Here is a 24,685-nt window from a genome sequence, read left to right as displayed (position 1 = left end):
AACGGTGACTACGCAGTATTATAAAAGGATCGAGTGACCATATGGAGTCACAGAGATGGCAAAAATCGCAAGAATAATAAATATTAATAGAAGAACTCACCAGTGTAGAAAACTACCCGTCATCGTGACGTTGGATGTTCTTCCAAGGTCGTAGCGTCAGCATCCACTCCCATATCTTCTTTGGAACACACCACTGAATCAAAAATTACTTAATCAGAATCGCGCAGTTAACATTTACAGACACGAAGCTTCGAGTACGCGAGCTCGAGCGTAACTGCCCTTGTCGTTCGAAAATTTTTGGGGTGGGGCAGGCACACTACGCAGAAGGATATCGAAGGTTGTGTTTACGTGTTTCAAAATTCAAAATACAAGTATATTATGTTTCGAATGTGTATGTTGTTGATTCACAACTCCCTGTGCGCAGCAATTCAAAAGAAAAAAAAAGTCGCTTCCTTACTTAAAAATCTTTTACTACATAATATTTTTAATAAAAATTCATTTTGACCATGCAATTTATTAATTCTCCATTTTCGTCGTATACTAACTTAAAAAAATAATTCTTTATATAGTTAATAAACGCTATTTATTATTTAACTTACTTTGCGTGCTTAAAATTTTCAATTAAAAATGGATTAGATTATAAATTTTATTAAACATAATATTTTTGTAATTCCCCTTTCATTAATTAATTCTGTTTTGTACAAATGGAAAAAGTTTAACGTAATTGGATGTTGAATATGTTCTAGAAGGAGACGAGGGGTTGAACAGACGCCTCGTCCAAATCGACGGGGTGTTGTCCGAGGCGGAGGAGGGTGGCGGAAGACGAGGGTCGGAAGGAGGGTGGCGTGCTATGATCAGCATGGAGCTTCCGGCACATACGACGCAGCATGGTGCTCTTCACCTGGGGGTCGGGGTCGGGGTCAACCCAGGTGACCCAGCCGGAAGTGCTCTGACCGCCATTCATCCGCATCCTCAGGATCCCCTGGCCCTCCACCACCATAATCACGGAGCTGCAACACCCGGAGGTATGCACGAGGACTCCAAGAAAAAACGTATGTTTCTTCTTTCGAATCCATGTCCCCCATTTTTTATTTACTATAAGAATAACGTAGGAAAGTGTTCAACTTGATTTCAAACTCGAAAACATTATCTTAAAAATATTCAATCTTTTCTTCATAGAATGTTACTATTAGATAAAGACACTTTCCTGCGATTCTAGTTTTAATTAATTGTAAGTATATTCAATTATTTTCTGCGTCAAATATTTTTTTTTATTATAAATCATTTTTATTATATATATTATAATTGTTTTTATAGAATTCACGAAACGGAATTTCATAAGACGAAGACAATTTCTTGCGATTTTACTTCTCATTAATTTTAAATATACTTTAATATGGCTCATGAATCTGTCACATTTTTTGGGACTCTGATAGAACTTGTAGGAATAAATTTCTTCTCGTTGAGCATTAGTCCTTCAATGAAATCGATATGGATGAGTTCATGACAATTTTATTCGTCGATTAGCGGGACAAACGAGTTTCGGTACGACGTGCAAGTCGCCAGGTTAATGTTTCATCACGGTAATTGGTCTTCTTCTTGTCCGCGTTGTCGAGTCGACGTCCACCCTATAAAAACGAGCCACGGGTGATGCCGACACTTGTATACTGGTTCTTCGCCTGCCTCTGTGTATCAACACACTTCTGGACATTCCTCACATTCCTTTCCCTACAACTTGTTCTTTCTTCTACTACGTTGCAATCTAAATTTCTTCTGCTCTTTGCCACAACTTCCACTATTTTATCCAAGCATTTTTCCATACGCAGGTAAATTTATATTTAAGATCGACTTAAACGTTCGGTATACATGTACGTATATGCACTTTCCTCTAACTTGAATCTCATAAATACGAGGATAACTTTATCGTAGAAATTTGTGTTCTAATAACGAAGGCGTACAATTTCATTTTGTAATACGGCTTTCCCAATCCTATTGCATTTTATCCTTCGATGTTCCAACGGTTTCGCGTAAAGGGAAATCTATTTCTCGAACTTATCAACTTCTCTCAAAATAGCTACCCTATTGAGAAACTTTTGAAATTTGAGAACGCATGGGCGCTATAATTAAAAATCGTGCAAAAGCCGTGTCTTATTGTTTGAAAGGAGTAGGATTGTTCTTGTTACAGCGAAAACAACGAGACTGAATATGAATACTTATGAATAAAATAACGTCAAATCGTGTAACTTTTAGGATCATAAAATAACCAAAAAGCATCGTTCGACATTGGAAATATGATAAGAAAATTTGATAGATAGATATTATCGCCCAATTAAAATTTCTTCAGAATATTATACAACAAATAAAAAGTCACGGTGAGATTTAAGATCTCTGTTCGGCAAAGCTCTGTAATCATCCCGGAGAACTCGTAATTTTGGGCTAACAAATGTTTCTGACGTTCACGTAAAAGACGATAAAGAGACAATAAAAACTTCATTCGATGCTGTGTGATCATGTACGATAAAAAGCAAACAGCAACATAGTATGTAAGAAACGTCATACAATAATTCGCGGGCACGGGTCAACAGCGCTATTCGATCGAATAGGCACTTTCAAGCTTTTTACTTTCGATCGCGACGTAGCGACAGCTAATAACGCGGTCATATTTTTCGCTTGATTCCAAGTCAATAGGAATGTTGTAGCAGGCAAAAAGCTGGGGGCACGTGCTTCGCGGAAAGCCACGATAAATCTTCGTCCACGTTGCTCTTCCAGCACGATCTTTCGCGATGACGGTGCACCGTGTTCGCTGAGTCAACTTGGAATTCAGGAATACGTTCGATCGTGTGCCGCGGGAATAACTCTTTCCCCGCAGAAAATCGACCTTGTTCCCAGTTTACGTGGACGAGTCTCTGTGCACGGCGCTCTCCGAGCGGTATAAGAGGAGATTTTACGATCGACGTTATACGTCTTCGTGGAAGACGAATGGATCCACTTTCGGACGCGATTTATTTGTCAATTAGCCCGATACCAGAGATGATTTACGGCGCAATTGTCCCGCTCGATAGAGGCTGATCGTCTGTCGAGGAAAATTGCCGCGTTCAGGTTTATGGATTTATTAATTTCGCGACTGGCAAAGGGACGGTTTTGATACGCGTTTTTTTTTCTCATCCTGATGAGATTTAAGTTTTCCGTTCGGCGAAGCCCTGTAATCTTCCCGGTAGGACTCGTAATTTTCGGCTAACAAATGTTTCTGTTCTCATTCGTGCTAAATCTATGTAAAATTCACGGAGACTTCGCGCGTCCTCGCCAGTTTCTTTACGATTAGTCGCTGGGAACTTGTGTCGATGGATTATCTGAATCGATAAGTAGAGAAACGTGACAATTATTTATACAGGTACAATACTAACGTTCAATTCTTAAAACACAGAAAACTTATTCTGTAAGCGTATTTATCGACACGTCATATATAACAACAAATTATTTCAGAGGTGGAAAGTATCGATATAATTTTTAAATGGCTCATGTACAATTACCAATTCGAAACTCTCTTTCATTCGCTCTACAAATCATCGAATCCTAGAAACAGTCTCCCAATAATTACAAACAATATGTATAAAAATGTATATATTAAATAAATTTCCTTCTTAAAAGACTCAATCTCCTGCAACAAAATCCAATTTTTCAACGTAATCGTATGTAGTCATCATTAATGGCTACATTTTTGGCTGATAGAGAGGAAAAGTGGAAGTTTTCCACAAACTAAATTTGGAATAAATCTCCTCAAGATATCTCTCCTTTTCCTCGTCCATCGTCATTTACAATTATAGCAAAAGATTTGTCGTTTTCTCGAGCAGAAACAGTGATTCCTCTAAAATCTCTTCATTAAACCGTAATGACACGCTGCTACGTAAAGGAGCCTGTTATCCGGGGTTGCTTATCCCCGCATCGATATCGACTTAATTGAATCTTATCCTCGCGGGACATCGAGCCCGGGCGATACGTGCCGATCCTTCATCAAAGACCGCCAGAACAAGAGCCGCGTGAAAGGCCTCCTTGTTCCGAACGGAACAATCGAGTTAGCTGAAGTTGCTCCGAGTTCCACGGCAACGATCTTTTCGAGCACACGTATACGTATACACGGTGTGCTTGTCGCGTCTGGTTCACCTACTTCGCCATGAAAAATTCGTTCGATAACGCGTGACTCATGGGAATAGTCATTGAGAAGCTGTCTCGCAGCTGTTGGTAATTCGGACGAGTAAAATGGGATCATTGATTCTTGTGAATGGTCATATACATATCCTTCTTTGTTCTTTAACATTTAGTTTGTTTTTTGGATACGTTGCCAACACTTAAGCAATTCCATTAATGGCAGACAGCATGTTGAATTACCTTCACCTACATTTGCTGTTTTATTATTGCTATTTCTTATTCTTATTAGTTTGTCCTGTTACGATTTTCCTTGTATTTCGTTTTCAAACGTTTTTAATTTATGAAATAGACTCTCTATATTAAATATGACGCGATAAAGTACTACGTACTGTTGGCTCTTCCACATTTTCTTCCCAGCCGAATCGACGTGTAACCATGAAATACCTCTAATTACCATTCTATTATCCATCTTCTATGATTGTCATCCTTCCAAGAATTCTCGACAAATATTTTCAGGCATAAAAAGTCTAGGCGAATTATTCTAGTGATTAATGAATCAGTCAAAGTTATTATTTCCACTGACAAGTAGTATTATCCTCAATTATTCACTTAAAAGCAAATATTGTTATTTGTTTAAAATAAATTACACGCGCTCCTTTAAGAAATCAAATGGCTATTTCTAACACACAAAAAGAGAACTATCTACTATCAAGTAGAACGTAAAACCTGTATCACAAACATCAAATGAAAAATTACACGAAAAGATACCCGGTACAAATCTCCGGAAGATCGTATTATTATAAATCTATAAAATTACCACGAAAAATCACGAATACTTTCAACCACTTTGATAGTTTCAATTTCACCGAACATATCGAAAAATAATATCGATCCGTATTTGTTTCTATCGTTAACGACGAAATATCGACGAGCTAGAGGATCTCTGATGTAAAATGACGAATTCGACGAAACCACCCTGTATAGACGCGCAAATGCGCTCACAAAGAGCACGGTGAAGCAGTAGTTCTCCGGAACCAGCCGTCGCTTGGTGGACTCTCGTCGTGGTCGAGTCGCGTACACGTATATAGTCGTTCCGGACGCTGAAGAGAGTGGCGCTGGTTAAGGAAGATGAAAGGCTGCCGCCGTGGCAGCAGCCGCTAACGCGGCATGGCCCGTGGTGAACGGCCCCGTACGGGGGAGGGAACGGAGGAAAAGAGGCATCCAGGAGGGGTCGTTAAATCTAATGATATCAAGTATTTGACAGAGAGGGCCGGGATCAGTTCGGAGACCACACGCGCGTGTGGCACTCGCGAGTCTACTCGCCATCAACTTTGTTCCTATTTCACAATCATCGTTTACGTGTTCTTTTCTTGCGCTGATATAATTGTCGCGTTGATAAGGCATTCGAGTGTTTGGACTATTATTCTTCTTGTTGATCGTGAGAGAGCTTATTTAGGGCTTTGAGAAAAAGATTTCAGAAAGATTTCTATTTCTAGGGATTCGTCAAGATTCGTGATTCTATTGGAGTATGTTAATTTGGAGATGTCTTTGGAACGACGATTTCATCTTATCTTTTTCTTTTAGAATTGTAATTGTCGCCTCGACATTCTTGTTGGTTACAGGCAAACATAACTTCGCTGCTATTCCACATTTTATGTATTCAAGCGTGAACAGCATGATTCATTAACGTAATTTTTTTACATATACCGTTTCTCATTTCATCGATTTAATAGTACCAGTCGCAATTACTTTGTTGAAACAGAAGATTTACATAGACGGTAGGAAATAAAATGGTTAAATGAATTTTAATAACGTCTAAGCTGTAACATCAGTTGCTCTGGATGTTGTAGCGGTGTGATCGATCGCTTATGTGTTTAAACGACAATAATCGCCGCTCGTGATCCGTTCTCATCAGCCAATCGATTTATCAGGCAATCGTATCGCGGCTGATACTAATTGCATTCGCTGACGTTAACGTTAATCAAAGCTCGAAAACATTGTTGATGCAATTCTAAATATTTGTCGTCTCACGCTGAGCGACGTCTCAGCTATTCGAATTAAATTGATCATGCGGGACCACCTCGGGCCATTGTACCTATATCTCGATCGTCGGAGATCGATATCGTTCGTCTTTGCGGCCAATGATGAGCGCCACGTTGGAAGATCGTCTCGATACTGACGGACAAAGACCATAATTCAATGTCTCGATCGGGAATCCACCGATTTCCTTATTTTATCTATTCCTTCTCACAGTTTCTATGACGAAATTAATAATTCGATTACACGAAAGTTCATTTTCATTCGTTAGAGTCAGCAGAGTGAACTAGTCTATTTATTTTTCGTAGATATTGTAGCGTCTTGAAGAATTCCTTCAAATTATCCTTTAAATTATTTAAACCAAGTGATATCGTTCCTCTTAGTGAATTAGAAAATAACGTTCTTCTTTCAGGAAAAGGAAAAAAGCTCGTATATATCTAAACCAAGTATATCACTTGATTTATTGAATTAAGAAGTATATTAAGAAGCATATTAAAAAGTTAATAAATTATAATTAAATAAATATAATGAAATAAAATAGTTATCGATAAATTAATATTAATGTTTCTTCCACAAAAAGAGAAAGACGAAACTCTGAACTATCAACCACGAGTATATCGCTCCACTTAGGCATCTACTCGATTAAAAGATAATATATGTGTAATAGTTTAGACTTGCTTAAAACGGCAGAATCGAAAGGTAGAAAGAAAGGTACAGGTAGAATTTTCCATCTGTGCATTTCCCCTGCAAGCAATTAGTATCGATAGGGGCAGCATACTCGAAGTACATCCTTAACGAGCGGACACCGCGCTTAATTAGTCGTGCGCGGAAAAATCGTGGCTCGCCGCGGAGCATAAATTGGGTTCCCGTACCTCACCGTGAATTTTTCGTTCGTTTCACGATTCTCTCGCGTCGACCACCGCCGCGACAATGTTTTAATTGCGAATCGACCGGCCGCAGCACCGATCCGACTTCGATTATCTCTAATGGCTTTGCGGTTATCTAGTTGCATTAATTTGTAATTAATACCAGAGCGTAGGTACGCGGTGACCACCGCATGGAATTATATACTTTAAGGACGAGATTCTATCGCCTTGTCCGCGACTTTGTAATCTATCCATCGACCATGCGTTCGTGGTTGCAAAATTGTCATTACCTGGCGATTCGATTATGAATTCGAGAGAGAAATTTTTATGGCGATTAATACGTGGTTAATATGTAACGGAGGAGAAACTGAAAAGTGACACTTTTGTGATTTGTTTCCTTTAAATTTTGGTCGTATGGAAGTTGTAATCATTTGATGATTTCGTTATGGATTCGTAGCGGCACATGGATCAGAGGACGATGCGAATCGAGAGCGACTCATGTTGTTGTTTTGCCTCGAGACATTGTCACCGCCTTGAAACACGAAACGTAGTGATAAATAAACTCTGGGTAAACCGTCGATCAAAGACGAATTCGAATTTTCCGACTCTCCCCCGACCGGTATAAATAAGCGGACGCGATCGCGAGCGAATTAGTTATTAACGGTTTCACGAGTTATCTGCGAGCGATCATGTCTTAGCCTTATTCCAAATATATTTGGCGGGCAACAGCAATTTTTCGCTTCCATTTTATTAATCCTTTACGCCATCCACCAGAAATTTAAGAGAGAGATCTCTATGGTATATATTTATTTAGTTAAAATACAGGAAATGTGTAATGGTTGCTCTTTTATGGACTGTCTTCTTATGGAACAGTAATAAAGATAGTGAAAAGGTAGTTTTAACTAGTTGAGTCAAGAGGTGTTTCCATTTGCTAAGAAACATTTTGCGAGTAATTTTAGAAAATCCTATTCGATGGGAAATATTCCTGCGAAAAAAGGTAATAAATACGTAATTAAAGGATAACAATCATAGTATTAATGTTATCGTAGAAGATACTTGAAACAGCTGTTACGTAAGCGTAATTAATGCACGGCGATTAACAAAAATTCGATTTTTTTCAAGCAAGCTTAGTTTCTCTCTCCGCCGAAACTCGTTCTCTCGCGACTCGTTAGAAACAAGCTCTACCCGCTTTGTTATTTAAAAACGCGAAACTCTCACTCACCTAAAGCTGCTCACCGTTATTCACATTCACCCTTACTTACCACACGTTTCTTCATACATATAAACTTGCAAAGAAAACAGTTCATTTTCACAAATAAAATTCGCGCCTGGCACAGAAAAATATCTCTGGTGCTGCATTATCTAGCGCTAGTTCGTTGGAATCAGCTCGTTCGAAAGCAGCGTAACATGTCGCCAAGTGTGGAGACACCCGACGTCCGCCATGAGATATTAAATCCTACGTTCGAACATTAATTTCATATGCATCGAAACTGTCCGCCTCTTTGAAGGAATACGACGATGCACGCAACGTTGTAGAACCTGCCCCTGGTACTCAACGCCCCCTGAAATTAACAAGTTCATTTCATAACTCGCGCTTAAGGAAGCGTACACAGTTCATGGTGTTTTGTTGCTCGAAACGGGAAACCATCGACGAGTTATGAGAGACGTAACGCAATGTGGAAGTATAGCTGAAAATTTTTCCCCATTTACGATCCACCTTATTTGTTCATTTGTTTGCTATAGAATGTTTCACTTGGAAAGTTAAATTGGCTCGTTTGGAATATTACTTCCATACTACTTTCTTTAGAAGGGGTAGATGTTAATGATAAGGGATGAAAATTGTCCTTCTTAATAAATATTCTATTTATTCGTGACGACAAATAACGAGATTTTGATACTGTTTGATCACCTGAATACTGAATATCCGTGAACCATCGGAAATTGTCTTCTTTAGAGTAGTTGATAATTGATCTAGACCTCTGTCTAATCTAGGTGATATTGAAATTTTGATATTTTTGTTACAAATCATCCGGGTATATCAAATATACTTAACCTGTGGAAAATTCCTGCTTCCTCAAAGTAGTCCATAATTGACGTAGAACTTCAATGAACGATATTGAAATTTTGATATTTTTGTTACAAATCTTTCGGGTATATTAAATATACGAAACCTGTAGAAAATTCCTGCTTCCTCAAAGTGGTCGATTATTGACGTGGAACTTCAATGAACGATATTGAAGTTTTGGTATTTTTATTACAAATCTTCCGAGCATATTAAATATACTTAACCTGTGGAAAATTCCTGCTTCCTCAAAGAGGCTGATAATTGACGTAGAAACTTAATGGATGATATTGAAATTTCGATTTTTAATAAAAAAAATTTTAAATCTCCTTAACGTCGAGTGTATAGAGATGATACAGCAAATTTCATCTTCGTTAACGTGGTTGATAATTGTCAATAAAAGAGAAATCTATCGAGCTATTCCGAGGAGACGACATCTTACGTGTATTAATCTAATAAACTCGTTCCAATTCAACACTTTCCACAACTCCAACCATAACTCCTAATCAAGATTTATCTCAGCGAGGATGTAATATCTATCTCTCTTTTAAACGCTTCAACTCATACGAAGAAGGAACGTCTCGAGTGATTTTATTGGAAAGGACGATGCTCTTCTAACACCGTGAGTAAGAAAAAAGGAAAAGGAGAAGTATGGCGAGGAATTCTTTGGCTGGTGAGATGCCCTCGCGGGGATTCCCATCGTGGCAACCCCGTAACGGAGTGACTGGCAGCACATAATATTTCGCCAGCCGCGTCTGTGTTCGTATTTAGCGGAGGAAACGTTCGGGGTTGAGATAGCGGCCGGTTATTTATGGGGTTAAATAAAGGAACACAGCGCGATGCCGCGATACCAGCCGCCAGTACAAATAGGTTGCAGCTCGACTCTGCAGTCTGCTATCGTTGCAAGTTCTCGTGATCTGCAACGTGCAACCTTAGAAGTATCTCTCTTTTTTCCTAGATACTCGCGTCGAACTTCGAGACAACCTTGAATCGCTGTATCAACTAGGCGAATGCTTTGGATTCTCGACAGGGAGAATTGACTTTTTTGGAACACTCGACTGGTAGCTGAGATTTATAGTGTTAATTATGCGCTTGGTATACCGTCATGATTAAAATGTTCGTGTACTGTGTACAATGTTTATACATTTAGAGTAATTGAAATATAAATTGTACAACGTATTTGCTATATTTTCACGATTAAACTGTAGAAGTTAATACACTTGCAGTGATTGAAATTTTTCAACGTAGAGCGCTACACAGGATGTGAAAAGTATGAATTTGCATGGCGAAAGAATGAAGAGAAATTCAGTCGATGGCTGGTTGGAAGGAATTTCACGACTTTGTCTGCCTTTCTATGGTGCACGTTTTTAAGTAAAGACCCATGAACGCAGAACTTGAAAAGACCCATTGAAAAAGAACGAATTAAGACCCCTACTGGCACCGATTCTACATTCTAATGATGTAATTCTTTTGTTTTCTTTTTTTTTTGAACAGATGACGGCGGTCACGGGATGAACCAGGACGGTGAGTCGAAACATAATATCTTCCTACTTCTTTTTAAATATATAAATTGTCAACGACGACAGTAAGATCTAGTTGATAAATTTAATTGCGGAGAACGACGATGAATTGGATTTTAAATACTGACGCATAAATTAAAACACAATATCTTCGATCGTAAGCGGTCTCTAAATACGCTATCATGCAGCAACGCTGGATCATAAAGTCGGTATTATCTATACAACATCTCGAATACGCAAATCGCTGAAAATTATGTAGAGAAGAATGCTGCTGAAAAGTAATCTTATCTCTCTTATCTTAGACTCCTAAATCACGACGAACAATATAAAATCAACGCCCTGTCTACCCGATCAGCGCCTAAGTTCGGCGTTGACACGCCCGTACCGTTATCACCGGTCCCGTTATAATTAAATGCGCGGTGAATCGCTTATCGGTCGCGTCTGCTACTCTATCGGGTTGGCGATCGATCTACAGAAATAAGCAATTATCTTCACACGCGTCCTTATCAACTGAAACGCGTAACTTCCGTGACCGCGATCTAATTGGCAAACAGCCTTAATTTCAGTATCGATAAATTACCGCTGCGACTCGTTTCGACGGGATGAACCGAGTTCGGTGACTGAGTTATTAATCGCGCGTCTTGAATTAATTATTTTTCCCCCGATTTTTACACATTCGTGCTCGTGTGCTTGCTACTGAATTGATATAGCCTCATTTGTCACGAGCATATCGTGCACAGAAATCAGTATAACATTGCGTTTTGAAATTGAAACAACTATGGAATGGGATGTATACCGGACTGGATTATTATTCGAACAGATTAATGCGAGCTTGGTTTATTTTTAACGGATATGCGGATTAGAATTGAAATTGGAGATAGTCGATTATGTCGCATCCTTTCAGAAACATCCCAAGTGAATACAGAAACTGGAAGCGAAACTAGAAGAAACCGAAAGATATCAAATTCTACATACAGGTATCATCTTCTAAAAAGATAAACCTAAAACTGACGTATATAAAGAAACGAAGGTATTTCATCTACAAAGATGGAGTTTCCTTCGAATACTGTTTCTACGCTTTCGTTAAAAGTAACTAAGCCTACGGTCAATTCGAGGAAACAAAATAATAGAAATTCGTTTATACACTTCAGCGGCATACAATGCTTCCTGCCAAATCTAAGTTATCACTCAAAAATGTCTGAAAATTTCGCAATCAAAATTACAATTACACCTCGGCAGCAAAATTCCTCTGACTAAAAGAGAGCCGAAAGCAATCACTGGGAAAGCGCGGAAACTGCCAGCACAAAACGTCAGAACCCACCGAGTGATCACGCAGCACGTAATTTCACGAAGCGACCCGGAGCCCAACGCCGCCGGTCCCACCGTCGTCGTTTCTTTTCGAATAAGGGTTCTCGCTTGTTTATCGAGGCTCTCGATCGCGCCTGCGAATCGCGCGATGCGGACGGATAGGTTCGCGATCCACGTCGAGCGCCGCGGATCCGGCGTGGCAGCACAATGTTCGCGTATAATTTATGCCGATGACGTGGAAACGATTCCATGTTCCTACGTACGCTGCACACACGTACGTCGCAGCAAGTAGTGTGCGAACCGCGGTAGGTGGAAGATGGTGGAGGTAATCACAAGTTTAAAGGGTAAACGGGCCGTAAGGTGTGAGGCCCCTCGAGCTCTCTCTCTTGGAGCCGGCGCGCTCAATATTCAACAGGTATTTACATTCGCAAATTGTTTACGTCAGCCCACGATGAAATCTGTCAGGATTTCGTTCCCTCGGCAGCTTAACAGCCTCCACCTTCTCCGCCCTCCTACCTCCTCCTTTTCTTCCTCGTCTTTCCTCTTTGGTCACCTTTGGTAGATCGTATCACTTCGTCTTCGTTGCACTCGAAGATATTACTCTCTGTGTGTTAGGTCGTTCGGACGTCGTTGGCGTGAGCCTGCCCTTTTCTCTTTGGCTCGCGTGCACCCTTCCTCCCGGCCAGTAATTACATCTGGGTATTAATCAAGCGTACGTCGGGAACGAGAACCGCGAGATCTTGATTTTCGCCACTTGCAGGCGCGCGCGGCCAACTCGCGCAACCCTGACGTAACCCCGAGGTCCGCGCCAGGTTATTAATTTATTGGAGACGCCTGGTTAGGGCCTCTCGCATCGCTTTGATTTATGGCGTTACGATTGTGTTGTAGCCGGTCTGCGTGTGTACGTACATCTTTTTCAATTGATTCGCGGCTCGATTTGTGATATTTAGTGGGCAGACTGGAATGTTACGGCGCTATCGGTGGAATTAATGACAATTAACGAGTAATTTCTGAGAAGTGGACATTTTTTAGAAATTGTCGGATAACTTACAAAATATCGGTAGATACAGAGTGGACAAATCCTACGAAGCATTCGCGATGATGAAACAAATGAAAGTTCGTTCACGCATATGTCGATCGTTTCGGATAAATTCCTCTAATCGAAGGTACGATATTTAATGCTTAAGAAAAACGATGCTTAAAAAAATGATATTTCATATACACCGATCTAGTAGTTGAGGGATGTGTCAGTTCATAAAGCAAACGCTAAACGCTTCCGCTAAAATACAATATCTTAAATCGTAGGAAAAAATCTGTTACACTGTATCGCTATATGTACTCACCAAGACTCACCATACTGTCTACAACGTTTCGTCAAAGCAAAACCCTTTCACCGTCCCCGCCACTCTTTCTCTCTCTCTCTCTCTCTTTCTCTTTCTCTCTAGTTATCTATTGAACGTGGCTGGTTGGTTTTTGTTCGTATCTCGACGGCGGAGGACTCATCCCCCGTTAAGGTTTATCGTTGGCCGCTAGTACGGACGCGGATTACACGGCGGGCGTATTTGCGCTGGACGGCGGCGGCTCGCGGTTATGCCAGGCCGGTCCTAATTATAGCGTAACACACAAGCGTACCGTATGCCGCGCTTACGTAATCCCGCGATAATGCGGCTCCAGGCTCCTGCATGCCTCGCCTGCCGATCCATGTATTCGCGCGGCCACGCCGCCATTATCTCTACTCCTAGGATAATGACATCGGATACGACGAGTCGGTCGGCGACGCAGCTAAAAATCCTCCAGACGATACCGCGAGATCCCGCGTTCGATTAAGTCGAACCGGCAATCGCGCTGTTCAGGTTCCCCCGAGGAGACAAGGATAAGGGGAATGGCGGATGTTTGCGTCGATTAATGACGCTTTGTGGAAGGAATTGTTGTAGCAAAAAGAAAGTGTGACAGGGTTTTTGAAACATACACATGTAGAACAGAGATGTAGCGTTGTTCTGTTTTTATGCGTATACCGCGCGAATTTACCAGATGAATTTACGACACAAATAGCGAGGATGCTTCTGACAGAATCGAGGTTACGTATTCAGCTTAACTTTGCGGAAAATTCTAATTTGATGAAATTAATGACTGTGGCAAAAAAAAAAAAGAGTGCGATCTATCAACCTAAACTTTTCAATTTATGAAACAAGCTTCGTCTCTCTTATCAGTTTGGAGATAACTTCACAACTCGTCCTCGTTTTATTCAACATTCCATCTTTTACATACATAAACATAGTGCCATACGAGCAAAGGCAAGCATCCACGCGATTCGGCTAATAAATACAAATGAGCCGGTGCCAAGGAAATATCGTTCAGTGCGAGAAAGACGTTGAGCATGAAAGATCGACTCCACCGGACGTCGACGGTGATAGCGGTCCCGTGTAAATGATGACCGCGCGAAGAAACTAATGGCCGATGATTATTTCGAGCACGTATTCCGGGTCAGCCGTCGAAAAGCCACGGTCCACCGTGGTATCTACATGCTTGATATCTCCATCGGTTCATGCTTGATTTCACCTTCGAATTAATCACCGGAGTGGAGACCGAAGTAAACTGGTCAAAGTCAGGAGGACCCGTATCAGCAGATTGAAATTTATCTAATTTCCGCTCATGAACACTTTATTGCTATAGAGAATGAAAAATAGAGTAATAGATTTGGAAATTATAAATAAATATTTTTCAAATATTAATAAGCAATTTGTATTTAATGCGTATTTGGGTCAGCACAGATATTACGCAGTATTTATTTTTATTACAATTATCAAGTGTTGCGTGATATTTATTATCATTTCCAACTCACATATAGCATCTAGGATACTTTCCAGGCTTTTTCTATTGCTATTTATGTCATTTTTTCCTTCTACTGTACGCGAAACATGTTTCTAAAAAGTTATTCTCTAATGGTCAAAGTCATAAGCAATCTAAATAATTTTCCTGTCAATTATTTTAAAACCATCTGAGTCTAAGATGATCTAGCCATATTGAATCGCGAGAGTTAACCATTTCACGACGAAGATATCGTAGATGCTCGTCTATCGTTGTCAGACGACGTCCTGCAACGATTCAGGAAGCTTCATCCGAAGAAGCAAAGTTTCTTCGTCTCATTCTACGGATGCCCTCGCGCTGATTAGTACGATGATAACATCGATCTGGCCGACGACCCTTGCGATAACGCGATATCCAGCGATCTCTCTGCCCGCGAGATGACTCATCGAACGAGTATTGCGAGTAGCTTGATGCTCCAACAGCGTTTCCATTGGAAGCTATCATCGTCATGCACGCGGAAATTCAGATGTTCGACAGCACGCCTGTTGAATGTTTCGATGCTCTTAGCTCATTACGCTTTTCCTATGAGAGTCAAAGGTTTTCTCGGTTTATTGGTTTCAAGAAAATGTTTCTGCAATGCGATGAAAATGATTCGTTTTGGAGCGTTGATCGTGTAACTTGGCTCAAGCGTGCTAGGAAGACTTGTAATTATTGAGAAATTAGTTCGAAAGAAGGTTCCATACATCTCGCCATACCATCATAAAGTCTCCTTCGGATTAGTCGAGTTTCTCTGAAAAAATTTCTTCGAATTTAATAAAAGTTTAAGCTGTTGTTTATTTGGTTTGAATGGATCGAAAGACACGCACAACGAACGGTGCACTTGTTAAGTAGATAACGAGGTCATATTTTAGAGCCTTTTCTAAATTCTAAAACTTCGTTGGAATTAACCAAGTGACATAGATTCAGCTAACTTATATTCAATTTTGCGTGGAAGATATTATTCGAGTAATAAACTCATCACCAAAATCCGTCTTAGAATGAAATGTAAATTCCAAGAACTAAGAACTAAGAACGTGAAAACTGCAAGAAAGTAACATTCATTCTAGCAATCGCATTGCACGATCACTCGGAATTGGCAACAAATTCCCACTTATACTTGAATCAGGTCCCCGTGTTCCGTGCAGGAGCAACGTTTGGACGTTCTCGACACGGAGCAAGGATATTTAAGCCCTGTGACCGCCATAAGTCTCTCGACGAAGCGTTTCTGCGATTCGACAAAGTACATAATACGGCCGGTTCAACGAGCTCGCTAATCAACGAAACTGTTTCTCCGCTCGGCTATCTGATGCACACGTACTTACACGGGGCTACGTTCGCCGTGTACCTGCACGGCCGCGTGTGTTTCCTTCTTCGTCGGCGCGTAAGTGGTACGTACCACGCCCGCGCACGCGAAAACTCGCTTGTAACGCGAGTTGAACGAAGAAGAAACTACTATCAGATGGAAACGCGTAGAAGAAGGATAAAACGAAAGAGCGAAAGATAGAGCTCTCGCACGCGGAATGATTTGTATTGCTAAATAATCAGCGCCAGTTGTCTAGGATACTGGTTTAATGACACGCGTCGTGGAGGGAGCCGTTCGACGACACGCTCGCGTATACTCGTGTGTGCACGCGTTCAAGAGCCACGGACCGTAGTCGTGCCAATTTCGACGGGATAACCGCGTAATTTCTGTTCCGCCGTTCGATTTTCTCGAGCGTCACGAGCCCGTAAATTATTCCACGCCGGACAGCGGAGAAACGATCGAACGAACGCGGAATCTTTACCTCGCTCAACACATCCATCGCGCTCTGCGCCTCGAATAGTTTCGAATAATTTCCAATTTCTGCAACAATTTTCGAATAATTTCCAATTTTCCAACGATTTGCCACTTCTGTGGCCCTGTAATCGAACAGCCGTCGTTTATCCAAATATCCGTTCCAAGTAGACAACGGATTTCCATACATTCTTTATATACTTTTACGAATATAATCAAAGAGATGGAATTTAAGTGGAAATTTGTTTCATCTACTAAATACTACGATGATTATCTTACTTTAGGTATTTTACATATTTTTGTATGTTACGTCGTGCGCATTTTTTGCGCCTTCGTATGTTTCACAAATGCGTAAAAGTCCGCGCTCTGATTATAAGAGCACGCGTTCGTGCCGTATGATTGTATTGTATAATTGAAATTACAAGTTCGTATAAACCAGGCTCTACCATAGTTCGATTTTCCTTTGATCCGCGATTCAGAGGATTTCTCTGAAGGAACGTTAAGGGGGAGAAAGGAATGGTCGTGGAATTCGTATATCTGACGAACGGCGAATGGAGAACGGAGAACTTGAAGATCGATGCAGGAATCGGCGGTTTCGCCTCGAATTCCATCCAGTCTCTTCCCTTTTCCAGCGTGGATCTTGCTGCGTCCCGACGCCTAGATACAATCGGTACAACTCGTGAAGCGGCGTACACATAGTCACGTGTATCTGCCGCTGACTTCCATCGCGTGTGCACGGTGCATGTGTGCACCGGGCAAGGGTGTGGCTCTTTGCTTCGCAACGGTATCATCGTTGGTGCATACCGGTCATCGAAAACGAACTTGCAAACGATTTTGGTTGCTCGTTGGATTTTGGGACGATTTTGGATTTTATTTCCATATACTATGCTGTCTTCGAGATTTACGCATTTCAAGAGTGTATTCATTTAAAAACTTGACGAGTGCGTTGATTCAGACATTTGATTAACGTGGAGTTTTAGGCTTTCGACGATCATATCGAGTCACAAACGTAACTAGGAATTTAATCAAAGGAAACTCTGAAGTTTAATATAGAAGATTTTCTATTGTGATCGTGAGAATATATCATCCGAATGATGTTTACAGAATTCGTACAAGAATTTCATTCCTTGTCTGATTTGAGTAACGAAGGATATAGAATATCGATGTCGTTCGATCATCCAAAAAATTACACGTACCTTGATCTGTGCATTTAACTGGATGGGCATTAATTAAAAACTAAAAGTAATATTAAGAGATCACGTATTAAGATTTATAGTACTCGGAATCTTGTTGTTCTATGGAAAAATTCATCGTTTATTCAGAAACTAATTTATAAAGTTAACGATATTGTAATACACAGAAACAGCGAGCTCCCGGTAATATCGCCAGGAAGATTTAAATCATACAGTTATGACAGAATCTTGACATTCCATCGAAGAAATTCTCGTTCACAGAATCCCGACTGACCACCGATTTATCAATCTAATCGTCTAATCCAACACTCCCCGCTTACATCAAGCGTACGTAGCACAATCTATTCAACGCGAAGCCGCCATTTAATTAACAACAAAAACTTCCTGAACCACGGCCGCTCTCGACTCATTTCTCAAAATGACCGAACAACCGCGGTGTACGACTCTCCCGAAAGCAATCAGGCAACAACCACCGCCACGCTAATTACCGTGCCATTAATTTCGCGGGGCAATCGACTGGCTTGCGCCGCGCTTTCCTCGACAAAGTTACTCGTCATAAATTCGCGCGGCCAGAGGCCACACTCTCGAAAAGTCACGATCGCCACCCACACGCGAGTCCTACTTAATTCAAAGTTCGAACGTCTCGTGGCCGTTTGTTTAATCCCGAGAATAAGCGCGTTGTTACACTCGAGAAGGTACCTGATTTTCTGCCGACGCCACGTGAACATCGCTGCGTAATGCTCAACTAGCTACGGTAGCTAGAAGAAATACTGCGCATACCATTATCTTCCAATGAACAGTTTTTTAATTAGGTTGTACATTTCATTTCGATAAATTGAAATTTTTATAATCATACTACTAAACGATATTTATCGCAGTTGGATCTAATTGCTTGGTATAATATTCATGCAATGGTGTACAAATACTTTTCGCAGCCACTGTACAGGCATGTACCTTGCGTATCTGCGCAAGCTGCGAAGCAAGTGCGGTTGCCTGTTGTAATGCGAAGGAATGTGCGTTGTTTGGTATAACGAAGTAAAGCCTACTCTAAATGCACGGATAGATACATTCCTATTTATACGTATTTGGACATCTACGTTAGCTTCATACGAAACGTGACAATTAATTCATATTTCGAAGGGAATTTTTTTACATTCTACATTAAGACCATTATACGGGCTTGTATGTTTCGTTGAATTGTACATTGTGAACTTATTTATCCATCATTATCATTGAAACATTTCTGTGGACAAGAAAGTTATTTTGACGCTGTAACTACCTTCATGAATATTATGACAGCCAAGGTGTGTAGTAGATTCGAGAGAAACCTTCCTTCTCCTCATCTTCCTATCAAATCCTCGCAAAGATCACCACTAATCTCTCTCTAATCTCTTTATGTGGAGGATTCTCCCAATGTGGAGGATTAGTTAGTACGTGAGATTTAAAGGACGAGATTGCTCGTTGTTGAAACCGTCGGATATATTCAAAATAATAAAGTCGTTAGTATAAAGTATAAATCGCAGAATAAAATCGCGGAATAATTATTCGTTAATGCTCGTCGCGTAACTCGGTAAATACTCATGAGATACTCGGAGATACTCTGTAGATATTCTACGAGATACTGTACGATACTCTACGATACTGTTCGATACTCTACGATACTCTTCTCTCTAATTTCTACGATCACTCTAATCTCTTTACACGGTTCGTATGGAAAAGTTGACCGAAGGAAGATTAGTGTTAAGATAAGGACCGAGGGCCTGTTACCTTAACTAATTAAATAAAACGATGGACAAGTGAATTTTCAATGAAGGGAGCATCGTTCCGATAGATCTGGCTCGCCTTGAATGCATCGCGTCCCGTTAGTATAAATACGTATAACTGAATTCATAGTAGTATGAGTAATACATGAGAACTCGATGGAAATCGATGACACGCGACGTGTCGTCGGCCAGACTGACTGGCGTACGCATAATCGTGTTTTCTTCTTGTCTCCGTGCTAATTATACGATGCTCGTACATGTGCGCCCTTTTTTCCCGCCGTTTTCGAAGTAGCTTATTATCATTAATAAATCGAGACGACGGAAGTCGAGTGCTAAGTTAGTGCTATTTTCTTGCGCACCTCGCCAGTCAGACAGTAATGCGAACTCACTGCTTAATTTACTATTAACTTGATCTTACTCGGATGATTCATTCGATTTTATGTAGCAATACAATTCCGAGATGGGACTTATAGAAGACCGATGTGAATAGTTAAGCCGCTTAAATGTTCGATGTAAAGTTGCAATATTCTTCTTTGCATCTTGACCAACATACGTCGCGTTGATTTTATTTGAAAGAAGCTCGTCCTCTTTTAAACGGCGCAAAAAGCGAAATCAGTTACTTCTTGCTGCTCTGAGATGTATACTTTTTCCACTGTACATAGAATTTTTATACAAATTTTCTAACTCCCATAGCTTATAATTTCAATTAAATTATATATAATATAATTTAAATATAACTATATAATATAATTTAAATTAAAATTCTACGGATAAATGCCAATTCTTAATTTTGTATCGCGTATCTAAATTATTAACACCATTTCTACAAGTAAGTAATCAAGTATGAAAGAGTCAAGTAGCGTTCAAATTGCAGAAGATTAATAAAGCAGACTTTGTTTCACACATATAATTTTGATAATAATACGATAAAATTCGTTGAAGTAAATTTATAACGAAATCCTTAGTTCCTCTTACAGTACACGTTATTAATAACTGTCGACCTTATCTTCCAATTGCAATATTTAACGCCTATCCTAGGTGTATTAAATATCTGAAAATTTATAAGCGACAGTATATTAGATGTCATCTTCGACATAAAAGAAAAGCTGAAACTCCAGCGTCACTTTCACAGAGCAAATATAAAGTTCGACCCTTAATTGAAGCTTCCATATCTGGCTTATACGATCAACTTCGCGTCGATTCTTCCGTTCCTGCTATGGAATCGCGATCGTTAACGGATAATATAACGTCTTAGCATAGACGAGCACCTTCTTCCAGACTCCTTGGCTACTTTCACCTACAGTTGGCTCGTAGATCTGTATTATTAGTCGGCCCGTAGTCCGTTATCGATCTCTCGCCCCTTCGTATCGTGCTTATTTAAATTCTTCTTCGCGATGCATCGTTGTCTCGCCTAGCGACCAGTCGCGTTCCAGTTTCACAGAGATAAACGCCGATTAATCGGCGAATCGTTTGGATTCCCGTCCCCTATAAATAACACGTAGCCATGGCGAAACGTGATGTAGCTAAAGGCGGAGAGTTGTATCATCCTTGGTGATTGTTTTTGCGAAACAATTAGAGAAAACTCGACGTCTTAATCTTCCGGCGACGATCAAGTAAATTCTCCTTACTGTGAGTGTGATCAAACGCTAACGCGTTTAAGGATTGTCCTTCGTTTGTTATTTATGACTCTGAGATGCAGTGTATTTACTGAGATTTATTCACTTCTTTGTTCAGACCAGTCAACTTTGGAAAAGATAGCACAGAATAATACCACGGATACTCGGAGATTTGATAAAATTTAATAAAGTAAAACGGTGAAAACTAAATAAAATTTATATGATAGGAAGGATAAATCACAAAATTTGTACAGGCGAGGAATCAAATCACGCCGAAGTATGATGCTTTTAAGTATCGTCGAATAATATGGGAAATTAACAGTTTAAAAGTACACAGCGTTAATGTTAAGAGTGTTGATAATCAATTTAAAAGTAAGAATGTAATTACAAGTTGAAATGCGCGTTGAAACGTTGTTATTAAATTAAGTTATAACATAGAGGAAAATTGAATCGATAACTTCTCTTTCGATATTTCTTCATATTACGTTAGGGTATAAATTTCTGTTAAAGAACAACGTTAAATTGCAACAATCGAAAGGATTTCATTGACTCGCCGGTTGTTGAGCCGACTGGTCCATGGAACAGTCTGTGGGGCGTCAGAGCATGACGCCATTAACGTAACGAGGCCACACGTTGCACCCTCGCGAGCACTCGACTATATCAGCCCCGAGTGCTTAGGCTCGCAATGAACTCCTAGACCTAGACCTACGTCCAGTTAGCCGATATCTCGCAATTCTACCCCACCCCAAGGACACATTGCTCGAACCACTTTATGTTGTTACATGTTCTTACGTCTTAACCTCTTCTCTACATTGTCCAAAATTTAGATACAAACCCCATCGAGATATATTATTCACCAAAAATTGTACACAACTATACTAACACGCTAATCGTAGGTCAAAAGTTTGGAATTACTGCATAGTATCTAACAATTCAATAGGAATTCAGCTTAGAATTTCGTTACTTCAGCAAACCTTTTCGTTAAAAATCGATTGTCATAAGAAGTCTAAAAATTTTGAAACAGAACGAAAAGTATATTTTCGTGCATATATCGTACATAGAACGTACGTTACGAATCACGAGACACACGAAACGTGCGTTAAAATTTCTTAAAGTATCGTAAGTCGAAAAAAAGTTAAGGTCAGAAATCGTGACGCTGCAACCCGTAGATTGGAAGCTAAAGGAATTTAAAATCAAAGTTCCTCGAAAAATTCAGTATTTACAGTTTGCAACGGTGGAAAAAAAAATGGAAGAGTTACTGGAAGAGCGAGAAAGATCGATGAGAACGTTAAATCCTGTGCAGCGCGATGCAATAAAGTTCCCGGGGCTATGTACTTCGATACGACGCGTTTCGCGTTGGTTTTTTCCAGCCGGCATGTTTACGTTCGTGTGCACGCACGTGTACGCACCACGTGAAACAGCGCACGGCTCCCCCGCCCTAGTTTTCCGCTTCAACTGATTGCGAACTGGTTCTTGACCATCGAACCGTTCGATTAATGGCCGACGCGTTTCTTCCGCAGTTCGGTTGTTTCGTCCGCTCTCAGATTAACGCACTCGATCGACACGAACGGACGCGGCGTTGTGTCGGTCCGCGTCACGGTGACGGCAGTTCCCAATTTTCGTTCGAAATTTCCTCGGATTTTGCGTTGGCGAACACCAATCGCGCGATAGGACTTAATACGAGTGAAAAGAATAAAAAAAAAAAGATTCGAGATGAACGAGAAAAACGGAGATTAATCGTTCGAGATATTATTATGTAAACAAAAGGAAATGATGTGTAGTGCAAGAAATGGAATTGCAAGTGTAATGAAGTTTCGAGTCCGGTGGAATTCATGATATACATATATATGAATAATCTATGTGTACGTTTGGCCTCGATAAGTGGAAGACAGTGGTAGGTCTTCGATTTTCTTTCGAAGATATCGATGAAATTGTATGTCTGATTACGAACCATATCAATCTACTTAGAGTTGTACGAAAACGCGATTGTTAAATCGCTGTATCTAAGAGGAACAAAAGGAGAAATACAGCGTAGTGAATGATACGTCTGGAGGAGATTAGGTCTGACTATGAACGTCATCGATCTACTTACGGCCAAGTTCGTACGCGGTATACTTACGAATCATCAAACGGAAATAAAAGATTGCATCGTATTGAAATATTACAAGTTCTTAAAAAATATTGAAAATCTGAACGTTGTATCTCGATGTTACATTAGTAATAAAATCTCATTAAATCAACGAAGGGTATTAATACAACGAATAGTATTAAATAATATTCAAATATTCATCGAATATTCTATAAGCAGACGAAGATATTCACAAAATATATTTTATACAGTTTCAAAGCAACGATTTACGAGGAAAGAAATAAGAATAATTCCCAACACGTAGTTAAATCGTTAACGATCAGGACACCGACGAGGCGGCTGCAATTTCAACGACATTGTCGGTGCCGGAAGAGTGTTTGCACACGTATCAACGCGCAAATTGCGTTCAGGGGGAATCATTAGCGCAAGGAAACGACAGGGGATGCGAAGAAATGACGGGCGAATAATCTGATAACAGTGCCGAGGAACATCATAATTGGCCCGGTGTGCGGATCGCATTGCGATTCGCCACGCGACCATCAGAATCGACGATCGATCGTATGCAAATCAATGGTGAGGCACGTGAAACGTGCTCGTGCATGGCGAAAATGCGACGGGTTCGGGACGCGTGTGCGATTTACGATGTCGCGGCGAAACGATCGCCTTGATCTGCATCCTCTCGTGCTTTACGCGTATGCAATTTCACGTGTACACGTCGCGTGTGTTTCGAATGAATTTGTTCCTTAATTTTGGTACGATATCTGCTACTCGTTAAGAATTCTTTTCTGGTCTTATAGCTTGTATTGCTTGATATTTTTGGAACGTCGAGCCGTTGCCACATTTTGCTTAATGAACATTAAACGATATGTCGTTGAACGTTAAATGAATCTAATAAAAATGGAATAATTCTCGAATTTCCTTTTCTCTACAAAAATTCTAACAGACCACCCTCTCCGCTAAATTTTCTCTATCTTATACCGTGCGAATTCACAACTTTAAACTGCATCAGGTAAAATATCATGTTCGGAAAAACTAACAACGCTAAATAACGAATCCCTAACGGTTAAACTACGATTAAAGTAAATCGCTAAATAATAAGCTATAAACAAATTATCTCATATAATGCACCAAAACACACAGTATTAAGCGCCGAACGTCGAAGAGAAAAAGCGACTAATTGTAAGTTGGCGAGCAACACAGAAAGGCTCGGGGTCAGTCTTCGGATCTCAGAAGCGATCCCGAGGTTAAGAGAGCCGAGAGTGGCCTTTAAGGTTTTACGAGTAGACCTTTGCAACTTGTTCGGAGCGTGGAATTGTCGAGTTAAGCTAGCAAATAGTTCTGGCGAGGCGAGCGAAGCCAGGGTCAACAAACTGCGTGTACCTGTCAGCTATCATCCGCACGCAACGCGCCATAGCGATACGACGGACTCTTAATTCCAGGCTCGGGCATCGTTTAACCGCGCAA

At 40.4% G+C, this 24,685-nt stretch overlaps 1 long non-coding RNA gene across 3 annotated transcripts in view; it reads right to left on the bottom strand.

Annotated features, from left to right (window-relative positions):
- LOC126867376 (uncharacterized) overlaps positions 1-24,685 on the bottom strand; it is a 246,270-nt gene that overhangs the window by 102,930 nt on the left and 118,655 nt on the right. For all 3 annotated transcript variants that reach the window (XR_007690224.1, XR_007690223.1, XR_007690225.1), the window contains exon 4: positions 101-193. This is a non-coding gene — a long non-coding RNA (uncharacterized LOC126867376). The remainder of the gene's footprint in view (positions 1-100; positions 194-24,685) is intronic.

The sequence above is a fragment of the Bombus huntii genome, chromosome 7 (genome assembly GCF_024542735.1).
Source record: "Bombus huntii isolate Logan2020A chromosome 7, iyBomHunt1.1, whole genome shotgun sequence".
Taxonomy (NCBI): Eukaryota; Metazoa; Arthropoda; class Insecta; order Hymenoptera; family Apidae; genus Bombus; species Bombus huntii.
Note: the sequence above shows the minus strand (reverse complement) of the source record. Positions and strands in the feature narration are given on the sequence as shown.